This window comes from Lactuca serriola, chromosome 7, assembly GCF_051521515.1.
Source record: "Lactuca serriola cultivar US96UC23 chromosome 7, Lser_US96UC23_V15, whole genome shotgun sequence".
NCBI lineage: Eukaryota > Viridiplantae > Streptophyta > Magnoliopsida > Asterales > Asteraceae > Lactuca > Lactuca serriola.
The window spans coordinates 115,145,524-115,170,557 of record NC_136414.1 but is presented as its reverse complement, the minus strand read 5'-3'; positions in this window follow the sequence as shown (position 1 = coordinate 115,170,557).

Sequence of the window (25,034 nt, the reverse complement as noted above, 5' to 3'; positions counted from 1 at the left end):
CGGAGAAGATGGAGCACAGACAAGACTCGCCTTATTTTGATTATTCATTTTATTGTCGTACATTATGAAAGAACACACATCTATTAAAACTCTACTTATAATGCAATGGATGACGTTGTTGCTTGTTTATTATATTACACTATTGTGATGTGACAACCCGGAATTTCCATTTTGTATGAACATTAACTATTCAATAGAAGCTAGTCCAGTTTCAATGAACTTCAGACTTTTCCGAATAAGTTTGTGTACATTAGGGTTTACATATAAGGAGATATCAGGAGAGTGGATGCTCATGGGTTTGTGAAACTTGAGCATTTCAAAACTTCATAATGTTAGAGTCCAATTCCAGAATAAAAATATCTTCTGCCAAAATATTTCAGGACTATAAATAGATTTCTGAACTAAATTCATTCATTATTCACATTTCCAACTAGAGAAAAGCCATATTCTCTCTCACGGATCTTCGGGTTTTCATCCCAAATCGTGAGTACACTTCTCTAGTTGTGTTATAATGTTTGTTTTATACTTATTAACATAGATTACATGTCAAATATGTGAGATCCGAGAGTTTACAACCCAACAACGTTCTTGGGGAGTAAACTCCAAAATGGAGCTTTAAGGCTATCTAGTCCCAATTCCTTGTTAGGCAACTAGTTTAGCATAATATGTAGGATCATTTGAGGCTAGAAATAAATCAAGAACACCAAGTTTTAGGAGTTTACGGCCCAAGAATTTCTTGGACCGTAAACACCATTTTCAAGGGCAAAATGAGCCCTAATCACCCCTAAGGCTTTAGACTATAACCCTCAATTACTTGTGGCTAAAATGAGGACAAAAACACATCAAAATCATCCCTCAAAGGGAGTTTACGGCCAATAAATGCTCTTGGGCCGTAAACTCCAAGTAAAGGCACCAAAGTGTGCCTAGGGTCCCTCTTAGCCTAAATCAAAAGCCTAGAAATTATCCTACTTGTGCAAGAGACTTGAAAGAATAAAAACATCCAGCCCATGAGAGTTTACGGCCGAAAACTCTAAGGGATATGTTCTTTACGCCGTAAACTTCTCAAAGGAGTATAACCTATGCCCTAAACTACCCAAAGGATTAAACCACCAAGCTAGGCTTATTCTAGAAATCATTTAGCACCTTAGAACACCCAAAACCAACAAGATTGGAGTTCACGGCCATAAACTCAAGGGTTTACGACCGTAAACTCCTTGGGTGCGGTTTTATGGGTAGTACACTCTTATTCAAGGTTCTTGGAAGCTTTAAACCCTTTTAGCTTGTCCCATAACAACTTAGATGCAACCATTAGGACCTATAACACTTATACAATGTGTTTACATGTTCCTAAGTGTCCCAACTTATTTCATTAAGTTATTATTTGGATAATTAGTTATATATATGCTCATTATATGATAACTAGGCTCGTGCGTGTGAACAAGTCTCCGTTTGCCACCTAGCACGGTATCCGACACTACAATCCAATCCACTCACCACAAGTGAGTTCATACCCCTTTAATTAACCTTTGAAATACTTTAAATGTTTTAAATACTTTATGGGGGGAATACAAGTTAAATGCTTATAGTTATTGTATCAATCACATGTGATTACATTAATCATATGTGATTAATAACTAGAAAACCAATGATTTTATCACTGTTCAAATTGTTTATCAAACTGTTTTACTTCAAAATGTTTTACAAACTCTTTTACTTATCAAATACTTTTATTTAAATTTTTTTATACTTCTTATAAATTACATGCCCATATATGTATAGATATATAAGCAATGTTTAAAGGGCTTAGGAAGGCCATCCTCCTTATTTCCTTTTTCTTGATTTGGATGTGGTCTGGTGGGATTTCGGGTGACCATCCGAAGGTCGTTTCAATATTAGTTATATATCAAATATACATATATAGACATAAAAGTACTTCCATATTCATGCATACTATACACATCATTAGTAAGTTACCATCGGGGCGACACAGGATCATACTACTACAACTTCTAGATCAATGAGGCAGTTCATTCATGAGTCTATACATTACATTACTATGAGAACATATACATTACATTACTACGAGAACATATACAACTATACTAGAAAGAGAACATATATAACTATACTAGGAAGAGAACATATACAAGTATACTAGAAAGGGAACATATACAACTATACTAGGAGGAGAACATATAGAACTATACTAGAACGAGAAACATTACACTACATATACAAGAATACGTTAACAATTGTGATCCACTAGATCGGAGCATGCGTTAAATGTCATGGCCCGAGTTGTAGCCAGAATTCTCTTGGAGGGAGAGCATGAGTTTGCGTATAGATCTATACTGGATTGACTATCCTACACCTTGCTGCTAGCTACAGCCAGACCTGCATGTCTGCGGGTGCCAAACGTCATTCCGTTATTATGACCATTCGTATGACGTTGTTACCAGTCGATAGTATGGTGCAATTATCACATTATACCTTAATATAAATCTGGTTTAAGGTAGTTAGTATAGCAGTAGTTCCTATAATACAAAACTACAGTACTACAATGATTTACCCATTACATATTTTTAGTGATAACCTCACTTAAACATTAATGTACAAACTATATTTGTTAAATGATAGTTACACTTATGAAATTACACACTTTTACAACAAACGAGCATACAAAATAGTTAAGCCTTGGTAGAAGGCTACTTTAATAGAAAATATCGGTTTTTCTGAGAGATTCAAACTTTTACAAACACTTACATACATTTTACAAACTTATACTTGAGAGACGTTCAAACGCTTTGATAACAAACATCGACACTAAAATACTTATGAACTCACCAGCTTAATGCTGATAAACTCTTTCAAAATAACTTGTATTCTCAGGTCATCAGTAGACAGGTACATAACACGCTTGTATTAAAATTATATATTTAATGCAATGGATGATGTTGTTTGCTTATTTACATTACTGCGTTGTGATACTGTACATGACGTCCTCCGCCCCAGAACGTTTCCGCCGTTCTTGGTTTTGGGGTGTGACAGATTGGTATCAGAGCATTGTTTATAGTGAATCAAGTATATCAACCCATAAAAGATATACTAAACTATAAACCCATTTGGGATTAAAACACTCTGACCCAGAGTCTATACTTTAAATATTAAAATATTTAATTAAGTATACTAGTCTGCATTCATACTAAAATCAGTGTCACAATGACAAGAACAAAAGTATTACGATTGTTAAATATCACAAGTGAGCTTGGGGATGTATGGTCAGTCCTGGGAATGGCATAGCCTGATCAACTATGCTGGTCCGAGGAGTGATTAGCATATGCCCTAGAATGGTTGTGATGTGTTAACAAGTCTAAAAACTTACCAACAATAGCACAAGAAGATCAGTAGAACTTAAACTTAAAATACTATAGGTGTATTTTGTACTACTAGTTACATGTATACTATATTCTTATACCTCTCTTCTCGCGTAGATTTAAATGGCTGGATTCCATCACGGCGACCCGTACTTTCCAAATGAAGGCAATGTCGGGTGGATCGAAGAAGAGCCCGAAGATGACCATCCAATCCCTTTGGATGATCACCTCGCAGAAGGCTTTTCTGATGGATTCGACTCAGAGCCTGAAGTCAACAACCTACCGCTAGTAGGTCAAGCCCCAAGCAACAACCCTCGACCAGCTTTTCCAGGTCCTACTACCTTGTGGGCAACCAACTTGAATCGCTGGAGTGACGAACAGGGTCAACCCTTACCATACTTTGGGGACCGAAGCTTTTACAACGTCAGTGAAGGTGGTTCTGCTGACCGAGCTCTGCCCGTCATTATCCGCAGAATAGCTCGTAATGTTGAGCAAGGTCGAGCCGCCATCGACCGGGTCATGGAGATTGATGCCAACTCTGGTGTCAAAATAGTACGCATCCGCCATCTTGAAGAAGACATGGAACAGACCCGGAGAACCAATGAAACCCTGCAGCAACAGCTGGCTGCCTCCCGAGCTGAAGTCTTGGAACTTCGAGCCTGTCAGAGGGCTCACGAGCGACACCTTCAAGAGGTGTTTCGTCAAGTGTCTGACCTCAGTGCTCGCCCGAGAAATTCCCATCGCCGTTAGATGATGTCTAGTACATCTCTGTCTTTTGGTTAAGGAATAGCCTTTAACGTTCTGTGCTCTATGTAGCACTTGTCTGTAAAATATTCCTAACTTTCAGTACTCTAATTAGGAATCTAAGAACTGTCAAACGTTTCTGTATGGTATGATGTAAGACCTACTGATAGGTCGATTTTCCCTGAACTTATTACATCAGTAATACCGGTATTATTGACATCTATCGAATCTGTGGGAAAAATCTGTACATTTGTATTTCCTACTAATATTCTTTGTTGTGATCTCAAACACTCATTCAACTGTTGGGCTATGGTTAGTTAGTCCATGTGTCACTCTCACGTTGCTTACAAATGGATTCTTACCATTTTTCTTATCTTTATAAACTTATAGCTGAAAGATGCCTCCTCGCAAATCTCCTAGGAATAACCCTACACCTCCACCGCCTCCTCCGCCTCCGGTCATCGATACTGCAGCCCTGAATGCTGCCGTAGCTGCAGTAGTGGCAACTGCCATGGCTCAGTATCACTCATCTGTTGTCAGCAGAGGTGGAACCCCTGTGGAATCAATTCCGATTGAAACCCCTGTGCGCTCGAGAGAGTGCTCCTACAAGGATTTCACCAATTGCAAGCCAAAGCCTTTCTATGGCACCGGCGAAGTCATTGCCCTCTCGCAATGGTTCGAGAAGACTGAATCAGTCTTCAAAATCTGTTTATGCCCTGCTGCGAGCAAAGTCAAGTATGCCGCATGCACCTTTGAAGGAAAGGCCCTGACATGGTGGAACGGCCATGTTAAGGAACTAACCCTCATCATAGACAACCACATGGGCTGGGAAACGTTGAAAGACCTCATGATTGAAGAATACTGCCCGAGGGGTGAAGTCCAGAAATTGGAACAGGAACTTTGGAACCTGACTATGAAGGGCACCAACGTGGTCGCTTATACTGCCCGATTCAGTGAACTGGTGGCCCTCTGCCCCAATATGGTTCCCACTGAGGGGAAAAAGATCGAAAGGTACATATGGGGGCTAGTGCCTCCGTATCAGGGGAATGTCCTAGCATCAAACCCCGCTACCTTCGACAGTGCCAAGCGACTGGCACAGCGACTCATTGACCATGGAGTCACAACCCCTGCAACAACAACCACCCTAACCATCCCGGAACCCTCCAAACCCGCTAACACTAAGCGGAAATTATGGGATGAAAAGAAGAAGCAGCAAGCTGCCAAAAAGCAGCAAATTGTGGCATTGCATGCCGTGGTAACCCCTACTGCTGCTACTGCTCCAGGGAAACAGTATGCTGGAAGTTTGCCTAAGTGCAACAAATGCAACTTCCACCACAACGGCCCCTGCCGTGAAATACAGTGCTCTAACTGCAACAGGAAAGGACACACCGTCCGTTTCTGTAAGTTCACGGCACAACCGATCACCTAGGTCCCTGGCTCTGGCGCGAGCCCGACCTGCTATGGATGTGGCGAAGCAGGCCACTTTAAGAGGGACTGCCCCAAAGCGAAGAATGCTGGAGGAGCAGGGAGGGTACTAGCTATAGGCCACGGGGAAGCAGTTGCTGACCCGACAGTGGTGACTCGTACGTTCCTTCTCGATAACTCCTATGCATGCATTCTGTTCGATAGTGGAGCGGAGCGAAGCTTCGTAAACCATAAATTTGCTCACATGCTTGAACAACCACCACACGCACTCAAAGAAGTATTCACAGTAGAAATGGCTAATGGAAAAACTGAAAGTACGAATAGCATATACTTAAGTTGTACCCTAACTCTAGATAACCATTCATTCCCCATCGACCTCATGCCGGTCACAATAAAAAGCTTCGACGTTATCATTGGCATGGATTGGTTAAGTCTTCATCGCGCCGACATCATGTGCTACGAGAAAGCAGTCCGTCTAAACCTTCCGTCTAACGAAACTCTTATAGTCTACGGCGACAAACCTGGTGCAAGTCTTCGTATTATATCAAGTATTCAAGCACAGAAGTATCTGCGTAAAGAATACCATGCATTCCTTGCTCACGTTGTCGACACGAGCCTCGAAACGAAAGAACTAAAGAACATCCCAGTAGTGAGCGACTTCCCCGACATTTTCCCAGAAGAGCTACCTGGATTACCTCCGCAACGACAGGTCGAGTTCAGAATCGACTTAGTCCCAGGAGCTACCCCAGTAGCCAAGTCGCCCTACCGCTTAGCACCAGCTGAGATGCAGGAACTCTCTGGTCAACTGCTCCTAGCTCGAGATCGTGGGTTGTGTAGTTAACCTCATGTGTCTTCAGCTGTCTCGAGGCATAGGCGATGACTTTACCTCGCTGCATCAGAACACATCCGAGTCCTTGATTGGATGCATCGCAATAGACAATGAAGTCTTCTATTCCTTCGGGAAGGGATAGTACCGGGGCGGTGCACAAGGCTCGTTTGAGCGTTTGGAACGCTCTCTCCTGTTTCTCCTCCCAGTCGAAGGTCACGCCTTTTTGGGTCAGGGTTGTAAGAGGTTTCGCTATGCTGGAGAAGTTCTGAATGAACCTGCGATAGTAGCCAGCTAGACCTAGAAATTGACGAATTTCAGTAGGTGTCTTTGGTGCTGACCAGGTCTCGATGGCCTTAATTTTGGAAGGGTCCACGTGTATACCTTCTTCGCTAACCACATGGCCCAAAAATTCGACTCGCCGAATCCAAAATTCGCACTTCGAGAACTTTGCGTAGAGCTTCTCCGCTCGCAATGTTTCTAAGATTTTACGGAGATGTTGACCATGCTCCTCCTTACTTCGAGAGTAGATGAGTATGTCATCAATGAAGACGATGACGAGCTGATCCAAATAAGGACGACACACCCTATTCATCAGATCCATGAATACTGCGGGCGCGTTCGTTAATCCGAATGGCATCACCACAAACTCGTAGTGCCCGTAACGAGTTCGGAAGGCTGTCTTGGGAACATCTTCCTCTAACACTCGTAGTTGGTGGTATCCAGATCGCAGATCTATCTTCGAGAAGTAGTTGGCTCCTTGAAGTTGATCAAATAAATCGTCAATTCGGGGCAAGGGGTAACGATTTTTAATGGTAAGTTTGTTGAGTTCTCTATAGTCGATGCACATGCGAAACGATCCATCTTTCTTCTTGACGAACAAGACCGGTGCTCCCCATGGTGAGAAGCTTGGTCTAATGAATCCCTTCTTGAGAAGTTCGTTAAGTTGACTGGAAAGTTCCTGCATTTCAGCCGGTGCAAGACGATAAGGAGATTTGGCTACGGGGGTAGCCCCTGGCACTAAGTCGACTCTAAACTCGACTTGGCGTTGTGGTGGTAAACCGGGAAGTTCTTCTGGGAATAAGTCGGGAAAGTCGCGTACTTCTGGTATTTTCTGGATGTCTTTCTGTTCTTGGCTGGTATCGACGACGTGTGCGAGAAATGCATGGTACTCCTTCCGCAAACACTTTTGTGCTTGAATGGACGAAATGATGCGAAGGCTCGTACTAGGTTTGTCGCCGTAGATAATTAAAGTTTCGTTGTTAGGAAGGTTAAGACGTACTGCTTTTTCGAAGCACATAATGTCAGCACGTAGAAGACTCAACCAATCCATACCGATGATGACGTCGAAACATTTAATGGTAACTGGCATGAGATCTATCTTGAAAGTATGGCTATCTAAAGTTAAAGTACAACCTATGTATATGCAGTTTGTACTTTCTGTTTTCCCGTTAGCCATTTCTACTGTGAATGAACTATCTGATGCACATGGTTGTTGTTTAAGCAGGTGTGCAAATTTGTGACTTACAAAACTTTTCTCGGCTCCACTATCGAAAAGTATGCAAGCATAAGAGTTATTGAGGAGGAACGTACCAGTAACTATCGTTGGATCAGCTACTGCTTCCTCGTGGCCCAGAGCCATAACTCTTCCCACTCCGCAAGCCATTCCCGCTTTAGGGCAGTTCCTCCTGTAATGGCCCACCTCGCCACATCCGTAGCAAGTTTGGCCCATCCCGGTGTTTGGGACCTGGGCGGCTTGAGTTGTTGGAGCCTTGCAGTAACGGGCAATATGCCCCTTCCTATTGCAGTTAGAGCACTGTATCTCCTTGCAAGGTCTGTGGTGGTGGTAGTTGCACTTGGTGCACTTTGGAAGCGTTCCAGCATAAGTTTTTGCTGGAAAGGGGTTTGCAGGGACTACAGGAGTCACTGTGGCAGCATTGATCGCCACCTGTTGTTGTTTATTGGAGGATCCTTGCGGAGCCCCTCTTTTCCTTTTATTCCACCCCTTCTTGTGGTAGTCGGGGTTGGTCTTCTGTGGTACCGGTGTAGGGATTGACGTGATCTGGGGTTTCCTGTGATCGATGAGGGATTGTGCTAGTTCCTTGGCGCTATCGAAGGTAATAGGCCTGGAAGCGATCACACTTGACTGGATCTGGGGCGACAGTCCCCAGATATACCTCTCGATCTTTTTGCTCTGGAGAGGAACTATGTCGGGGCATAAGTTTGCCAAATCACAAAAACCTATTTGTGTAGGTAGTGATGTCGGATCCAACCATTTGTAGACCCCAGAATTCTTGCTCGAGCTTTTGTATTTCACCTCGAGGACAGGATTCCTTCATCAGCATTTCTTTCAATTTTTCCCAGCCAATGGAATACACCACCGCCAGAGTTAGATAGTTAACATGGCTGTTCCACCATGTTAGTGCTCAGTCAGAGAAGGTACAAGCTGCGAACTTGACCTTGCTGTCCTCCTGACAGGCACAGATTTCAAAGACGGATTCCATCTTTTCAATCCATTGCCTCAACACCATAACACCCCCAGTCCCATTGAAGCTGCGGGGTTTGGCGTTAGTAAAGTCTTTGTAGGTGCATTCTCGAGGGTGTCCATGGCTTTCGCCGTGGTTTGAGGGTGGTGCACCTGTTCCTGATCCACTGGGGGCAGGAGCGTTGATTGCTGACACAGCAGCTGCGACCGCTGCTGTGAAAGCTGCCTGGAACATAGTGGCATCGAAAGGATTTGGAGTTTGAAGAGGTACAGGTGGTGGTGGGGGTGGTGGTATTGGTGCTTCGTTGTTTGGGTTCCTCCTAGGATTCCTGCGTGGCGGCATCTTTAACTATACGTTTAAAAGATGACGACATGGATAAGAATAAATGATAACTGAATGTGTCTCATGGACTAAATCGCCATAGTCCAACAACATGAAGAATAGCATTTGGATAATAATTTCCATAAGATTAGATATCTGTCAATAAAACTGGAATTACAGATGTAACAAGTTCGGGAAAAATGGCCTAGAAGTAGGCCTTACATCAACCAAGATGGAACATTTTGACAGACTTAAGATTAGACAAAGACCTAACAGGTCTAAGATTTATACAGACAGGAAATTAGACCAAAGTTTTACATAAACTAGGTTATATCCAAAAGATGAGATGACGATATTCTATCGGCGACGAGAACTACTAGCATGAGTCCTCGATCTCGTCAGTAGACGTTCGATGTCCCTTATACGCCTGTCCGACCTAGCTTGTTGAGCTCGAAGTTCTCTAACCTCAGCTCGGGTTTCAGCAAGTTCTCTTTGCAGATTTGCATTACGGACCAGAGTCCTTTCATGAGCAGACTCTAGTCGGCGAATGTGGACGGTGTTAACACCAGAGTTGGCGTCAACTTCCAAAACTTGATTGATAGTCGCTTGAGCCATTATCGTGTTCCGAGACATCCTACGCACCATGATTGGTAGTACTCTATCAGCAGAACCTCCTTCGGTGAGGTTGTAGAAACTTCGGTCGCCATTGTAAGGAATGGGTTGACCTTGTTCCTGACTCCATTCAGTCAAGTTAATGGCCCACAAGGGTGTGGGTCCTTGAAACACAGGGCGAGGGTTCAGGTTTGGGTTTTGAGCAGTCGGGGGTAGGTTGTTGACTTCTGGCTCCGAGTCGGAACTATCGGAAAAGCCCTCCGCATGGTGATCATCCAAAGGGATTGGGTGATCAACTTCTGGCTCTGCCTCTAGCCAACCAGCATTGCCTTGGTTCGGAAAGTACGGATCGCCGTGGTGAAATCCAGCCATCTTAATCTACGCGAGAAAAGGGATATAAGAAATAGCTAAAATAGACGAACTAACTAAGATAATTACAGTAAGATCAAATACCCATATGGTATTTCTTTATGGTTGTGTTGGTAAGTTTTTAGACTTGTTGCCACATCACAACCATTCTTGGGCATATGCTAATCACTCCTTGGACCAGCATAGTTGATCAGGCTATGCCATTCCCAAGACTGACTATATATTCCCAGGCTTACTTGTGATATCCAACAATCGTAATACTTTTGTTCTTGTCGTTGTGACACTGATTTTAGTATGAATGTAGGCACGTATACTTTGTTAAATATTTTATTATTTAAAAGTATAACTCTTAGACAGAGTGTTTTAATCCCATGTATTTATAGTTAGTATATATCTTTTATGGGTTGATATACTATATTCACTATAAACAGTGCTCTGATACCAATCTGTCACACCCAAAACCACGAACGGCGGAAACGTTCAGGGGTGGAGGACGTCATGTATAGTATCACAACAGTATAATATAATAAACAAGCAACAACATCATCCATTGCATTATAAGTAAAGTTGTAATACATGTGTGTTCTTTCATTGTGGTAAGACACCAAAAAAATATACAATCAAAATAAAAGACGAGACTTGACTGCTCCGTCTTCTCACAACCTGTCCTCCGTACCTGTCTAGTGGCGACCTGAGAACACAAGTTATTTTGAAAGAGAGTATCAGCTTTAAAGCTGGTGAGTTCATAAGTATGTAAGTGTCATTGCTTTATTTGTGGAAAATCTGCTATGAAAGCCATGTAAACCTTTAAATGAAAATGTTGTGTTAAGTATGAAATCCCTAGAAAAACCCTTATTTTCTATAAGTATGAATTGTAGTCTTCTACCAAGACTCGAATGTTTTGTGTGAACGAAGTGTAGTCTTCTACCAAGACCCGAATGTTTTGTGTGAATGAAGTGTAGTCTTCTACCAAGACCCGAATGTTTTGTTATGACTATGTAAAATGATAGTTTTTCGTTTCTATTGACTAGTACCAAGTACTTGGTCTAACTCCTCGTTTATGTGAAAGATATCACAAAATAAAGTAAACAGGAAAAATATAATCATGTAAGTGTTAGCCAGAGGTACTGGTGCTAACAAGACAAATGTAAATGTTGACCCGAGGTACTAGGGTTAACATCTTACATATAACCTAATGGACATCCGAAGATTGTCCAATTTTTCCTCTGTAGCAGCAGCAGGTGGAAGGAATGGTTAGTCCCTGTAAAGGTACTCCTAGTATAAGTAATAACCGTAGGCATCCGTAGATGTTCATTACCCACTATTGCTAACAGATGGGTTCCGGAATGGTTAGTCCCGTACATATATCCCGAGGTACTGTGGGCATCTAGTTATCCCGAGGTACTATGGGATAGGGTCCTGTCTTAGATATTCCGAGGTACTGTGGAATAGGCAGGAAGATTCACATAGAAGGTACTAATAAATCATCCTCGCAATTCAAGATACAACTAATCCTGTTAATGTTCACAGATAAGTGTATCTATGGAAAGGTACTCATGTAATGCGTTCATGTAAACGTGTTCATGTATCATGTAAGTATATGTAAAGGTACTCATGTATCAGGTAAACATATGTAAGCACTCATGTATCAGGTAATGTACTAGTATAGACTCATGAATGAACTGACTCTTGTGTGACTTCTTGTAATAGAAGTAATGTTTGATATTTTCAAATTATCCCTATGATAATCTACTGTAATATAACTAGTTGCTCATGTAAGTTTACACACTCTTACAAATCAAAGGTGTGAGAAACTAAAGGAAAGATGCAACTATAACATCAATACCTATATAGGAATATAAGTGTATATGCATAGTTTAGTTCAAGAATGAAAAATGGTTTTGCAAGACATCTCATGGGTCTTGGACAATAAGTAGCAATGACTTGATGTCATTTGATTGCCCATTTCAAAAGTAAAACATTTGATAACAATGTGCTTTTAGGATGTAAAACCATTTCATGCATCACATTTTGTAGCATGTGAAATCTGTTTAATGACAAACGCAGTTATAAAATACATATCAATGATTTAATAACATGTTTGTTTGTACTTGTATTCCCCCCCATTAAAGCATTTAAACTCATTTAAAACATTGATTAGAGGTATGAACTCACCTGTGGTGAGCTGTTTGAATTGCAGTGTCGGATACCGTGCTAGGTGGCAAATAGAGACTTGTTCACACACACGACCCTAGTTATCATATAATAAGCATATATATAACTAATTAGACAAATAATAACTTAATCAATAAGTTAAGACACTTAGGAAACATGTAAACACCTTTTATAAGTGTTTAAGGTCCAAATGGTTGCATCTAAGTTGCTAAGGGACAAGGCAAATTCCAGAATAAAAATATTTTTTGCCAAAATATTTCAGGACTATAAATAGATTTCTAAACTAAATTCATTCATTATTCACATTTCCAACTAGAGAAAAGCCATATTCTCTCTCATGGATCTTTGGGTTTTCATCCCAAATCGTGAGTACACTTCTCTACTTGTGTTATAATGCTTGTTTTATACTTATTAACATAGATTACATGTCAAATATGTGAGATCCGGGAGTTTACCGCCCAAGAACGTTCTTGGGGAGTAAACTCCAAAATGGAGCTTTAAGGCTATCTAGTCCCAATTCCTTGTTAGGCAACTAGTTTAGCATAATATGTAGGATCATTTGAGGCTAGAAATCAATCAAGAACACCAAGTTTTAGGATTTTACGGCCCAAGAATTTCTTGGACCGTAAACACCATTTTCAAGGGCAAAATGAGCCCTAATCACCCCCTAAGGCTTTAGACTATAACCCTCAATTACTTGTGGCTAAAATGAGGACAAAAACACATCAAAATCATCCCTAAAAGGGAGTTTATGGCCAAGAAATGCTCTTGAGCCGTAAACTCCAAGTAAAGGCACCAAAGTGTGCCTAGGGTCCCTCTTAGCCTAAATCAAAAGCCTAGAAATTATCCTACTTGTGCAAGAGACTTGAAAGAATTAAAACATCCATCCCAAGAGAGTTTACGGCCTTAAACTCTAAGGGATATGGTCTTTAGGCCATAAACTCTTCAAAGGAGTATAATCTATGCCCTAAACTACCCAAAGGATTAAACCACCAAGCTAGGCTTATTCTAAAAATCATTTAGCACCTTAAAACACCCAAAATCACCAAGATTGGAGTTCACGGCCGTAAACTCAAGGGTTTACGACCGTAAACTCCTTGGGTGGGGTTTTATGGGTAGTACACTCTTATTCAAGGTTCTTGGAAGCTTTAAACCCTTTTAGCTTGTCCCATAACAACTTAGATGCAACCATTAGGACCTATAACACTTATACAAAGTGTTTACATCTTCCTAAGTGTCCCAAATTATTTCATTAAGTTATTATTTGGCTAATTAGTTATATATATGCTCATTATATGATAACTAGGCTCGTGCGTGTGAACAAGTCTCCGTTTGCCACCTAGCACGGTATCCGACACTACAATCCAATCCACTCACCACAAGTGAGTTCATACCCCTTTAATTAACCTTTGAAATAATTTAAATGTTTTAAATACTTTATGGGGGGATACAAGTTAAATGCTTATAGTTATTGTATCAATCACATGTGATTACATTAATCATATGTGATTAATAACTAGAAGACCAATGATTTTATCACTGTTCAAATTGTTTATCAAACTGTTTTACTTCAAAATGTTTTACAAACTCTTTTACTTATCAAATAATTTTTTTTTAAATTTTTTATACTTCTTATAAATTGCATACCCATATATGTATAGATATATAAGCAATGTTTAAAGTGCTTAGGAAGGCCATCCGCCCGATTTCCTTTTTCTCGATTTGGATGTGGTCTGGTGGGATTTCGGGTGACCATCCGAAGGTCGTTTCAATATTAGTTATATATCAAATATACAAATATAGACATAAAAGTACTTCCATATTCATGCGTACTATACACATCATTAGTAAGTTACCATCGGGGTGACACAGGATCATACTACTACAACTTCTAGATCAATGAGTCAGTTCATTCATGAGTCTATACATTACATTACTATGAGAACATATACATTACATTACTACGAGAACATATACAACTATACTAGAAAGAGAACTTATACAACTATACTAGGAGGAGAACATATACAACTATACTAGAAAGAGAACATATACAACTATACTAGGAGGAGAACATATACAACTATACTAGAACGAGAAACATTACACTACATATACAAGAATACGTTAACAATTGTGATCCACTGGATCGGAGCATGCCTTAAATGTCATGGCCCGAGTTGTAGCCAGAATTCTCTTGGAGGGCGAGCGTGAGTTTGCGTATAGATCTATACTGGATTGACTATCCTACACCTTGCTGCTAGCTACAGCCGGACCTGCAGGTCTGCAGGTGCCAAACGTCATTCCGTTATTACGACCATTCGTATGTCGTTGTTACGAGTCAATAGTATGGTGCAATTATCACATTATACCTTAATATAAATCTGGTTTAAGGTAGTTAGTACAGCAGTAGTTCCTATAATACAAAACTACAATACTACAATGATTTACCCATTACATATTTTTAGTGATAACCTCACTTAAACATTAATGTACAAACTATATTTGTTAAATGATAGTTACACTTGGGAAATTACACACTTTTACAACAAATGAGCATACAAAACAGTTAAGCCTTGGTAGAAGGCTACTTTAATAGAAAATATAGGTTTTTCTGAGAGATTCAAACTTTTACAAACACTTACATACATTTTACAAACTTATACTTGAGACACGTTCAAACGATTTGATAAAAAACATCGACACTAAAATACTTATGAACTCACCAGCTTAATGCTGATAAACTCTTTCAAAATAACTTGTATTCTCAGGTCATCAGTAGACAGGTACCGATGCCAGCTTTTGAGAAGATGGAGCGCCTTCAAGACTCATCATATTATTTTGATTTACACTTTATATTTTTGGTGTCTAAAACTGTACAGAACACGCTTGTATTAAATTTATATATTTAATGCAATGGATGATGTTGTTTGCTTATTTACATTTACTGTGTTATGATACTGTACATGACGTCCTCCGCCCCAGAACGTTTCCGCCGTTCTTGGTTTTGGGGTGTGACATGTGATACTGTACATGACGTCCTCCACCCCTGAACGTTTCCGCCGTTCGTGGTTTTGGGGGTGTGACAGATTGGTATCAGAGCATTGTTTATAGTGAATTAAGTATATCAACCCATAAAAGATATACTAACTATAAATACATAGGGATTAAAACACTATGTCTAAGAGTTATAATTTTAAATAATAATATATTTAACAAAGTATACGTGCCTGCATTCTAAAATCAGTGTCACAATGACAAGAACAAAAGTATGACGATTGTTGAATTTCACAAGTAAGCCTGGGGATGTATGGTCAGTCTTGGGAATGACATAGCCTGATCAACTATGCTGTTCCAAGGAGTGATTAGCACACGCCCAAGAATGGTTGTGATATGGCAACAAGTCTAAAAACTTACCAACATCACCACAATGAGAACATTATAACAGAACCTAAGTCTAAAATACCATAGGGGTGTTTTGTGTTACTATAAGTACTTTATACTTGAGAACTAAAATGGAATCTTTATTCCTAAGTTGATAATTGCTAAGTGGATACGCTAAAGTTATATGTAACTAGGATGTTATAGACTTAGAATCGGTGAAATTTTTGCTTTACCCTTATTCCTTGTGAATTTGGAGTTGAGGTCACTTATTCGAAGGCCTATCCTGTGTTGATTACATATAACTGGTATGCACTTTACAAATAGCGATGGAACTAATGAAGATTTACTAAATAATTATCTAGATAGTTCGTCTAATAATTATTTTCTTACCCAAAATTCTCGCGTAGATAACATGGCTAGATTCCATCCCCACGACAACTTGTTCCTTCCGAACGCGATTATTGCTGGATGGTTTGGAGAAGAACCAGATAATGATCATCCGATCCCTATAAATGATCACCCTGCTGAAGACCTTTCAGATGATGCCATCTCCGAGCCCGAGATTGAGAACCTACCTCAGGCAGCTCCCTTTCCGATTCCTAACCCTCGTCCGGCTTTTCGTGGCCCGACGCCTGAGTGGGTGGAATGTTTGGAAACATGGAGCCAAGGACAAGATCAGCCCATGCCATTTAATGGTGACCGAAGCTTCTATGACCTGAGCAATGGGGGCTTAGCAGACAAAATCATGCCAATTCTGATCCGGAGAGTTTCCCGAAACGAAATTCAGGGCAGGATAGCTCTACAACGTATCGTAGAAGTCGATACAAATGGAAGAATGCATATGCTTCGCACCAGTCGCCTTGAACATGCTCGTGAGAGGTCTGAAAGAGACCATGAAACCCTGCTGCAAGCACTGGATGAATCATGAGCCGAAGTCATGGAACTTCGAGTACGCCAGAGAGTATACGAAAGACACCTACTTGATGTGGAACGCCAACTGGCTGAACTGAGAGTTCACCAAAGGGATGATCGTCGCTAGTAGTAGATACTTTACTTTATTTTTCCTTGTTAGAAAGGAATCGTCTTTCTGTCTATGCCCGATGTGGCATTTTCTATGAAACTATCTTGTACTGTAAGTACTTTAGTTAGGTCTTTTTACTGTCAGGAACCACCTTCTTTGGTTATGATGTAAGACCTTTTACAAGGTCACTTTCCCGAACCTGTACATCATGAATATCAAAGATATTGACAGTCGGCTAACTTCTGAGTCATTCTTTGTTCAAATACTCTTATCATACCTTCATTAGAGTGTATTTTAAACATGCGCTAGTCAAGTCATTGGACTATAGCCATTTAACTTCAGAGACATCTCCAAGTCTCTGGTAATGGTTGGATCACGTTATTCGCCAACCATTGATACCTCGGCTAGAACGACAAACATCTTGAGACCATTGCATGAACTTACTTCCGATCTTTGCTAGGACTGCATCATAGGGATGTAGGTCAAACCTTCGTGAACATACTTCCATTCCATACTAGGACTACATCACAGGGATGTAGGTTGAACCTTAGAGAACATACTTCTATTCTTTACATGAGCGATCGAACTACGTTTAGATTCAACCATTTTCGCTCACAAATTCGTTTCCTTCCATGTAATAGAATCATGTCATCCAATAAAGACGATCAGCACATCAACCAAACACCAACTCTTCAGATCGATGCAGCTACCTTTCAAGCTGCAGTCTCGGCTGCCGTGTCAGCCATTCTGAACCATCTGAACGCTAACAATGCAAGTGTTAGTAGGATTGTTAACAATCATTCCAATCCAAGTAAGAAGCGAAAGTCTTAGACTAACTCTAGGGACAAGTCGCTTCGAAGGGCGACCGGGAAACAACCACCAGTAACAACCTTCACAGCTACGACATCAGTACCTCCTACTACCATCCCTTCGGGCGTCCCAATGGTCCCCAAACCAGCCAAACTTTATGCTGGAAAACTCCCAAAATGCATAAAATGCAATTATCACCACCATGGACCTTATAGGGAGATGCAGTGCTCACACTGCAACAGGAAGGGGCATACAGCCCGTTACTGCAAGACTCCAACAGCTCAGCCTGCTCAATTGCCAAACACCGGTGTGAACCAAACTTGCTACGGTTGTGGCAAGGTAGGTCATTACAAAAGGGACTACCCAGAGGCAGCAAATGCTGGCACACACGGCAGTATGCTACCGACCACCGCCGCAGGAGAGTCTACTCTGGACCCACGTTAATATAATTTAGGCGTTTCGTTGTAACAGACTTATGAACCATCCCAAAACTAGTGCAACCAGAGTCTTATCTTTTGTGGGATCCCGTCCGTTTAGGGATGCTCATGCTACGTATACTTGTCTTTTGTAGTATACCTTGTTCGCAGCAATAGTCTTGTAGTAAATGCTAAGTTTAGTAACTCTGTTAATGGTTGCACTGTTGTGTTTTGCCTGTAACGCCATATGTTCAAATCTAATGTCTTTAGTTTCCATATGTTTCCGACTTTATCATACGACGCAAGTAAATTTGATCCTCGCAATACCAGCTCCATACGTACATCTCTTTCTCAGTAAACATCTTTTCGCGAAGCCGTCATATCAGAACACCGAAGTACTCATACAAGGAGTACCTTATAGTTCTTTTCCTTTCCGAAGGAATCCCCATAGTATTACTCGTGCAGTACGTCAAGTTCAATTCCAGGATTCATACGGTTGATCTATCACTGAAGAAGGTATACAAGAGAGTGATATATAATCAATGTTCTACAGGTTTAGAATTGATGATTCCACTTTAACTTCTATTCCCTCGATGGGATGTGAGATTAAGGAAGAATCAGTTATTCGACTACCTTTTCAGTCTTAATTATATACAACTTGTATACACGAAATTGTGATCATTGAATCACGTATGAATTCTAATATGAACTTCAGGATGGAGACTGTCCAGGAGTACGAGTAATTGCATTGGCATAGGAACAAACTTAGAACCCAATCTGACTCTTATAACCAGATCGCCTTCAGTCTAAACACCTACGGAAGATACAAGAACAGCCCGGACAACATAGCGAACTACTCAACAATAGAATTAGAAGACCAGGCTTCTCACCCTTGAGGGCTCCGGTCTTATTCTTACCAGAAGTCGACGGAGTGCATTTTATGTACCTCGACGACCGGAGACTTCATTAAGATTTCCTTTAGAAATTGTTGTCTCTGCCTCGCATAGACGAATTGATTGGGCAAACATAGGGAAAGAATTTCTTCAGAAAGGGACCTGAGATCTGAATATCACCAGTTCGAGTGCTAGGGAAGGATGTCCTAAAGGCTACCCTACGAACTCGATGCGGACACTTCGAGTCCGTAGTGATACCCCTCGGATAGGACCAATACGCCCATAGTATTCATGAGCTGAATGAGTGGAGTATGCCTTTCTTACCTGGATCATTTCGTCATTTCTCCATGTAATGGCTTACTTATCTACCCTCGTAGTAAGAAAGAACCCATAGAAACATTACCCTTGGAGATACTTTCCGCAAAGTTCTCTGAACAAGAGTTTTGGAATTTAGAGTCAAATTTCCTGAGACACACTTTTAGTGTTGTGGAAATTTTTGATTACTCTGTCAAATTACCCAAAACCGTTGGGAATTTGTCGGCACCATAGTCACCGACAGAAAATTTGCCAAATTCTAGGTCTTACAGACCTACTATCATAGTCCATTTGGAACTCCCCACAAATTTCAGAAACCCTTTCGACTTTGACCCAGCAAGGGATGGCCCTTGATTGGGAAGTAAGTGAGAGAAAGAACATTTGGAATTCCAAGTGAGAGGCCAAATTCTTTAGGAAACCTCACTCTGGGAACGGCTTAATACGCTTCGTAAAGCGTGGAAAGCTAAAATCCAATATAGTTAGGACCATCGAGATTCTTACCAAAATCGGTCCTGCATTTCACAAACTAGACCTACTCCGCAAACTCAGTAACATACATTTTCCCATTCACGTCTTGAACTTGAAACATTATCTTTCCGTTAGGACTTTCGTAATCCCTCTCAACGAGATCGAGATTTACGAGATCCTTGCCTTCGTATTAGAACCGTAGTGACCCTCGACCGAGTGGCCAAGCGGACGAAGCAACGCTGTGGCCCATTAGTGAAGGTTCATTGGAATACCAACTGAGAACCCGATTTCACTTGGGAGCACGAGAGTAAATCGATTAGGAAGTTTTCACCTAATGACTCGATCATTTATACCTACTTCCTTATCTAAATTCTAATTTCGGGACGAAATTCCCTTTAACAGGGGGATGATGTGACAACCCGAAATTTCCATTCTGAACAAACCATATCAAGCCAATAGAGTTTAGAACAGTTTTAGTGAAATTCCAGACTTCGGGTAGAAGTTTGGCAGTTCTTCAGGATTTACCCTTAAGGAGATATCAAGAGAGTGGTTGCATTAGGGTTTTGTGCAACACCGTTATTCCAACACTCTATTATATTAGAGATCATTTCAGGAATAAAAATATTTTCTGCCAAAATTATCTCAGGACTATAAATAGAATTCTGAACCAAATTCATTCATTATTCGCATTTCCAACTAGAGAAAAGCCATTTTCTCTCTCACGAATCTTCGAGTTTTTATCCCAAATCGTGAGTACCTCTTTCTAGTAGTGTTAGAATGCTTTATATGTGTTAATAACATGATTTAGATGGCTAAATCACTAGATTTAGGAGTTTACTCCCCAAGGTGTTCTAGGGCGGTAAACTCCCGAAACAAAGCCGAGACCGACCCTTGTGTTATGCTACTGCCTTAGACTCATTTATAAGTGTGTTAGGGACATGAAATCAAGCAAAAACCACCCAAGTTTGGGAGTTCACGGCCCAAGAGTTTCTTAGCCCGTAAACTCCAAATTCATGCTCCAAATGGTGCTTTTAAGGCACCTAAAGCATTGGACATTTACTAGGAATTGTTCCCACTTAATTGAAGGACAAAAACACATCAAAATCACCTCTTGATGTGAGTTTATGGCCCTGGTAATGCTCCTAGGCTGTAAACACCAAACAAGGGCACCAAAGTGTGCCTAGGGTCCTCATTAGCGTTAAACAAATGTTTAGAACCTATCCTTCATATGCAAGAGACTTGAAAACAACAAAAACACCATTCCAAGGGAGTTTACGGCCGTAAACTCCAAAGGAAATGGCCTTCGGGCTGTAAACTCCTCTAGGGAGTGTTTCTTGGCCTTAAACCCTTCCAAGGACTTAACCACCAAGTTGGAATAATTCTAGGAATCATTTGGAACTTCAAAACACACAATACACCCATGGTTGGGAGTTTATGGCCGTAAACTCATGTGTGTTAATATATGAGGAGTAAACTCATATATGGGGTCCTTTGGAACCCTAAACACAAGTGCCTTGTCCCACCATAGCTTAGATGCAATCCTTAGGGCTTAAAACACTTATATAAAGTGTTTATTATGTCTAGGATGTCTTAACATTATCAATTAGTAATTTGAGACTAATTGAGTGCATATATGTGTAATTATATGTTCATTAGGATCGTAGTGTGTGTACAAGTCCTCGCTTGACACCTAGCAATCCTATACCGTTCAGTTCATCCCAATCACCAACTTCAGGTGAGTTCATACCCCTTAATCAATGTTTTAAGTGATTTTAAATGTTTCAATGGGGGGAATACAAGTAGAAAACAATATGTTATTAAATCAATCTTATGTATTTTATAACTGTGTTTTCACTCAGTAGATTTCACATATTTCAAAAGGTGACACATGAAGTGGTTTTCTATCTTAAAATACCTTGATAACAAAAGTATTAGTTTTGAAATGTTTATTAAAATGACATCAAGTCATTCTTAATTATTGTTCAAAACTCCTAGATATCTTGCAAAACCATTATTTTACCTTCTTGAATCAAACTATACTTATGCGCATATGTTCATTTATATGTTAGAGATAGTTTTCACCCTTCATTTAGTTTCAAATACTCTTGGGTAGCAAGAGTGCATAAACCTACGTAAACAACCAATTACCTTTCAGTTAACTATCATAGGGATAGTTAGAAGATATCAAACATTATTACTACTACAAGGAATCACACAAGAGTCAGTTCATTCATGAGTCTATACCAATACCTTACATGATACATGAGTACACGTACTTAGGATTACATGATACATGAATATGTTTACATATACTTACCTGATACATGAACACACTTACATGAATACCATACAGGAACACTTCCGCATAGGTGCATTATCCTGTATTTACTTACCTGGATACTTGTACTTAGAACTACGAGGATGATTTATTAGTACTTACTGTGTAAATTATCTTTCCTATCCCAGTTCAATGGGATATCTCGGCGGGAGTTACCATTCCGAATCCCACTGATTAGCACCAGTGGTCGATGAATGTCTACAGATGTCTAAGGTTGTTACTTATTTAGTAGTCAGTAACGGAACTAACCATTCCTCCATCCTGCTGTTGCAACAGTGGATGAGATGTGAATCTTCGGATGATCATTAGGTTAACGCTTGTATTAGGATCCGGCCACGGAACTAACCATTCCTCCATCCTGCTGTTGCAACAGTGGATGAGATGTGAATCTTCGGATGATCATTAGGTTAACGCTTGTATTAGGAGTCGGCCACGGAACTAACCATTCCTCCGTCCAACTGTTGCAACAGTGGATGAGATGTGAATCTTCGAAGGATCATTAGGTTAACGATCTGTATTAAGAGATCGATATCGGGACTAACCCTCCCTCCACCCTGCTGTTGCTATAGAGGATGAGGGGACACTCTTCGGATGTCCATAGGGTCTATCTTTCGCTTCAGGGATGTCGTGTTTGTCCTGGTAACGCAAGATAATAACACTTACATGATATAGTCACATAAACGATGAGTTAGACTAAGTACTCTTAGTACTAGTCAATAGAAAGGAAAACCTATCATTTTACTGGTCATAACAAAACATTTGGGTCTTGGTAGAAGACCACATTTCATACTTATATCAACTGTTCTATTTAAGGATTTATACGACATTCTTAACAACATTCCAAAACAGGACAATAACACATAAATACTTATGAATTCACCAGCTTTAAAGCTGATACTCACTTTCAAAATAACTTGTATTCTCAGGTCATCAGTTAGATAGGTGTGATGGCCATGTTACCGGAGAAGATGGAGCACATACAAGACTCGCCTTATTTTGATTATTCATTTTATTGTCGTACATTATGAAAGAACACACATGTATTAAAACTCTACTTATAATGCAATGGATGATGTTGTTGCTTGTTTATTATATTACACTGTTGTGATACTGTACATGACGTCCTCCACCCCAGAACGTTTCCGCCGTTCGTGGTTTTGGGGTGTGACAGGATTGATCCAAGAATTGACTAAGGATTCATCAATAGTAATGTTGAATCCGTTTTCTCTCCAGATTAGCTCGGCAGCTTGCCTGCTTACCAATCGAATTTCTTCTGTTTCGTTGCGGGAGAGTCATCGGAATGTTCGCATGACATGTTAGATGCTAAATTTTTGAAGTGCGGAGGAGTCTCCAGTCTCTTAGGATCATCTTCTTGAATGTTTTTCTGTTTCAGTGGCTTCTGTTGTTGCGGTGCAGTCTGATGGCTTGGAGTCTTGTGAGGAGATGGTTACGATGAGGGAATTGTTTGATTCAAAACATGGGAGCTTCTATGTTGCTGAGAGATGTTGTTTGAATGATGGTCTTCATCACTTCCTCCTCTTGAGGAATGCAGAGCAGGGGATTCCTCAGGCCATTACTTAAGACCATCGACTTTAGCGCACACGTTGTCAAATTGATCTTTAAGTGCATCATCCAGTTGATGACTATTAGTAATGGTGGTGTTGAACAGTAAGCAATGAATCTCTTTGGTCAGTTGAAGGATCTCTGGACAATGAAAGTTTGAAGATAGAGAGCGTCGAAGACTGTTGATAGTAGACTGAAGGACGGAGATGGTGGACTCATAAGCAGTATGGGTTTCATCTATCAGCTTCTTGGAGTGTGTAGATTGATCAGCAATGGCAGTTTGAAGGTCTACCTTGATTTCAGATACCTCAGAGATGAGGCGCTGCGCAGTAGCCATGAATTGCTGATGGTCGGCCTTGCGACTTGTGTCCAACGAACGAATCCCCATTTCAACTTTCAGGGAGATGCGCTCAGCAGCCAACCGTTCACGAGTTTCCAATCTTTCGATTCGTTGAATTAAGGACTGCAGTCCTGGAATGTCTTCAGGTTGCGGTTGAGTTTCCAATCTTTCGATTCTTTGATCTAATTTGGCTTGTAGACTCAGAAACTGTTTCCTTGAGACAACAATCTTCTACTTCTTTTTCTTTTCTTTGGGCTTGGAGGTGGAGTGTTGACAGACACTTGAAGCTTCTTCTTCATCAAATATCATTAAGTCATAATCAGAAGGGATAGGCTGACTTACCTCGTTGAGATCAAAGTCATCTAATCCAAATGTAGGTGCGGAGCTAACTTCAATTGCGGTACCATCTTCTTGAGAGTTTCTAGTACTTGGAGTTGGAGGGATTCTTGAAGTACCTTGATTACCGGGAGTGACCTGAGCATTGCGTACTGTCTCAGCCATGATGGACATCCACCCCTACTCTTTTAGAATAGTGGTTAAAGTATGGGCTTTGTTAATTGCGTCTGCCCAATACTTGGCTACGGACTGAATCCCCTGCTGTTTTTGTCGAAGCTGCTCGGTTTGTCTAGCTTTTCTTTCTTGGAATGCCCTACAGAAAGCGGCATATTTCTTTGCTTCAGCTTCGTTGGATGGCTCGTAAGTAGTCCAGGAGTCATTGAGATCAATATCGTCAATTCCTTGAAATCGCACCGAGGTGTCCCTCGCGTCCACGGATCCTTGCACCATTGTGCTCACCGTTCCTAAACCACCTGGAAAAGATGGAAGCAGAGTAGGATTTCTTGAGCTTCCTCGGTCTCCTTGACTCAAGGTCAAGTATGGCCTCGGCTCATTTTTGGCAAGGGCTGAAGGAGTGCCCTGCGGTTGGGAAGGTGTTTGAATTGTATGGGTGATAGAAAAAAGGATGGAGATCAACTCCTCAGTAGAAAAGAAATGTAGACGGGAAACCTTGGTGACCTTAGGGCGAGAACCAGCTCCATCCCCTTGGGATTGAGCTGGGGTTGAGTCTCCACAATTAGGTGAAACAGACACACTTTCTGTGTCTGAGTGGAATTCGATTGTGGTATTGAATGGATCTCCGGCTACCCCAAGGACTA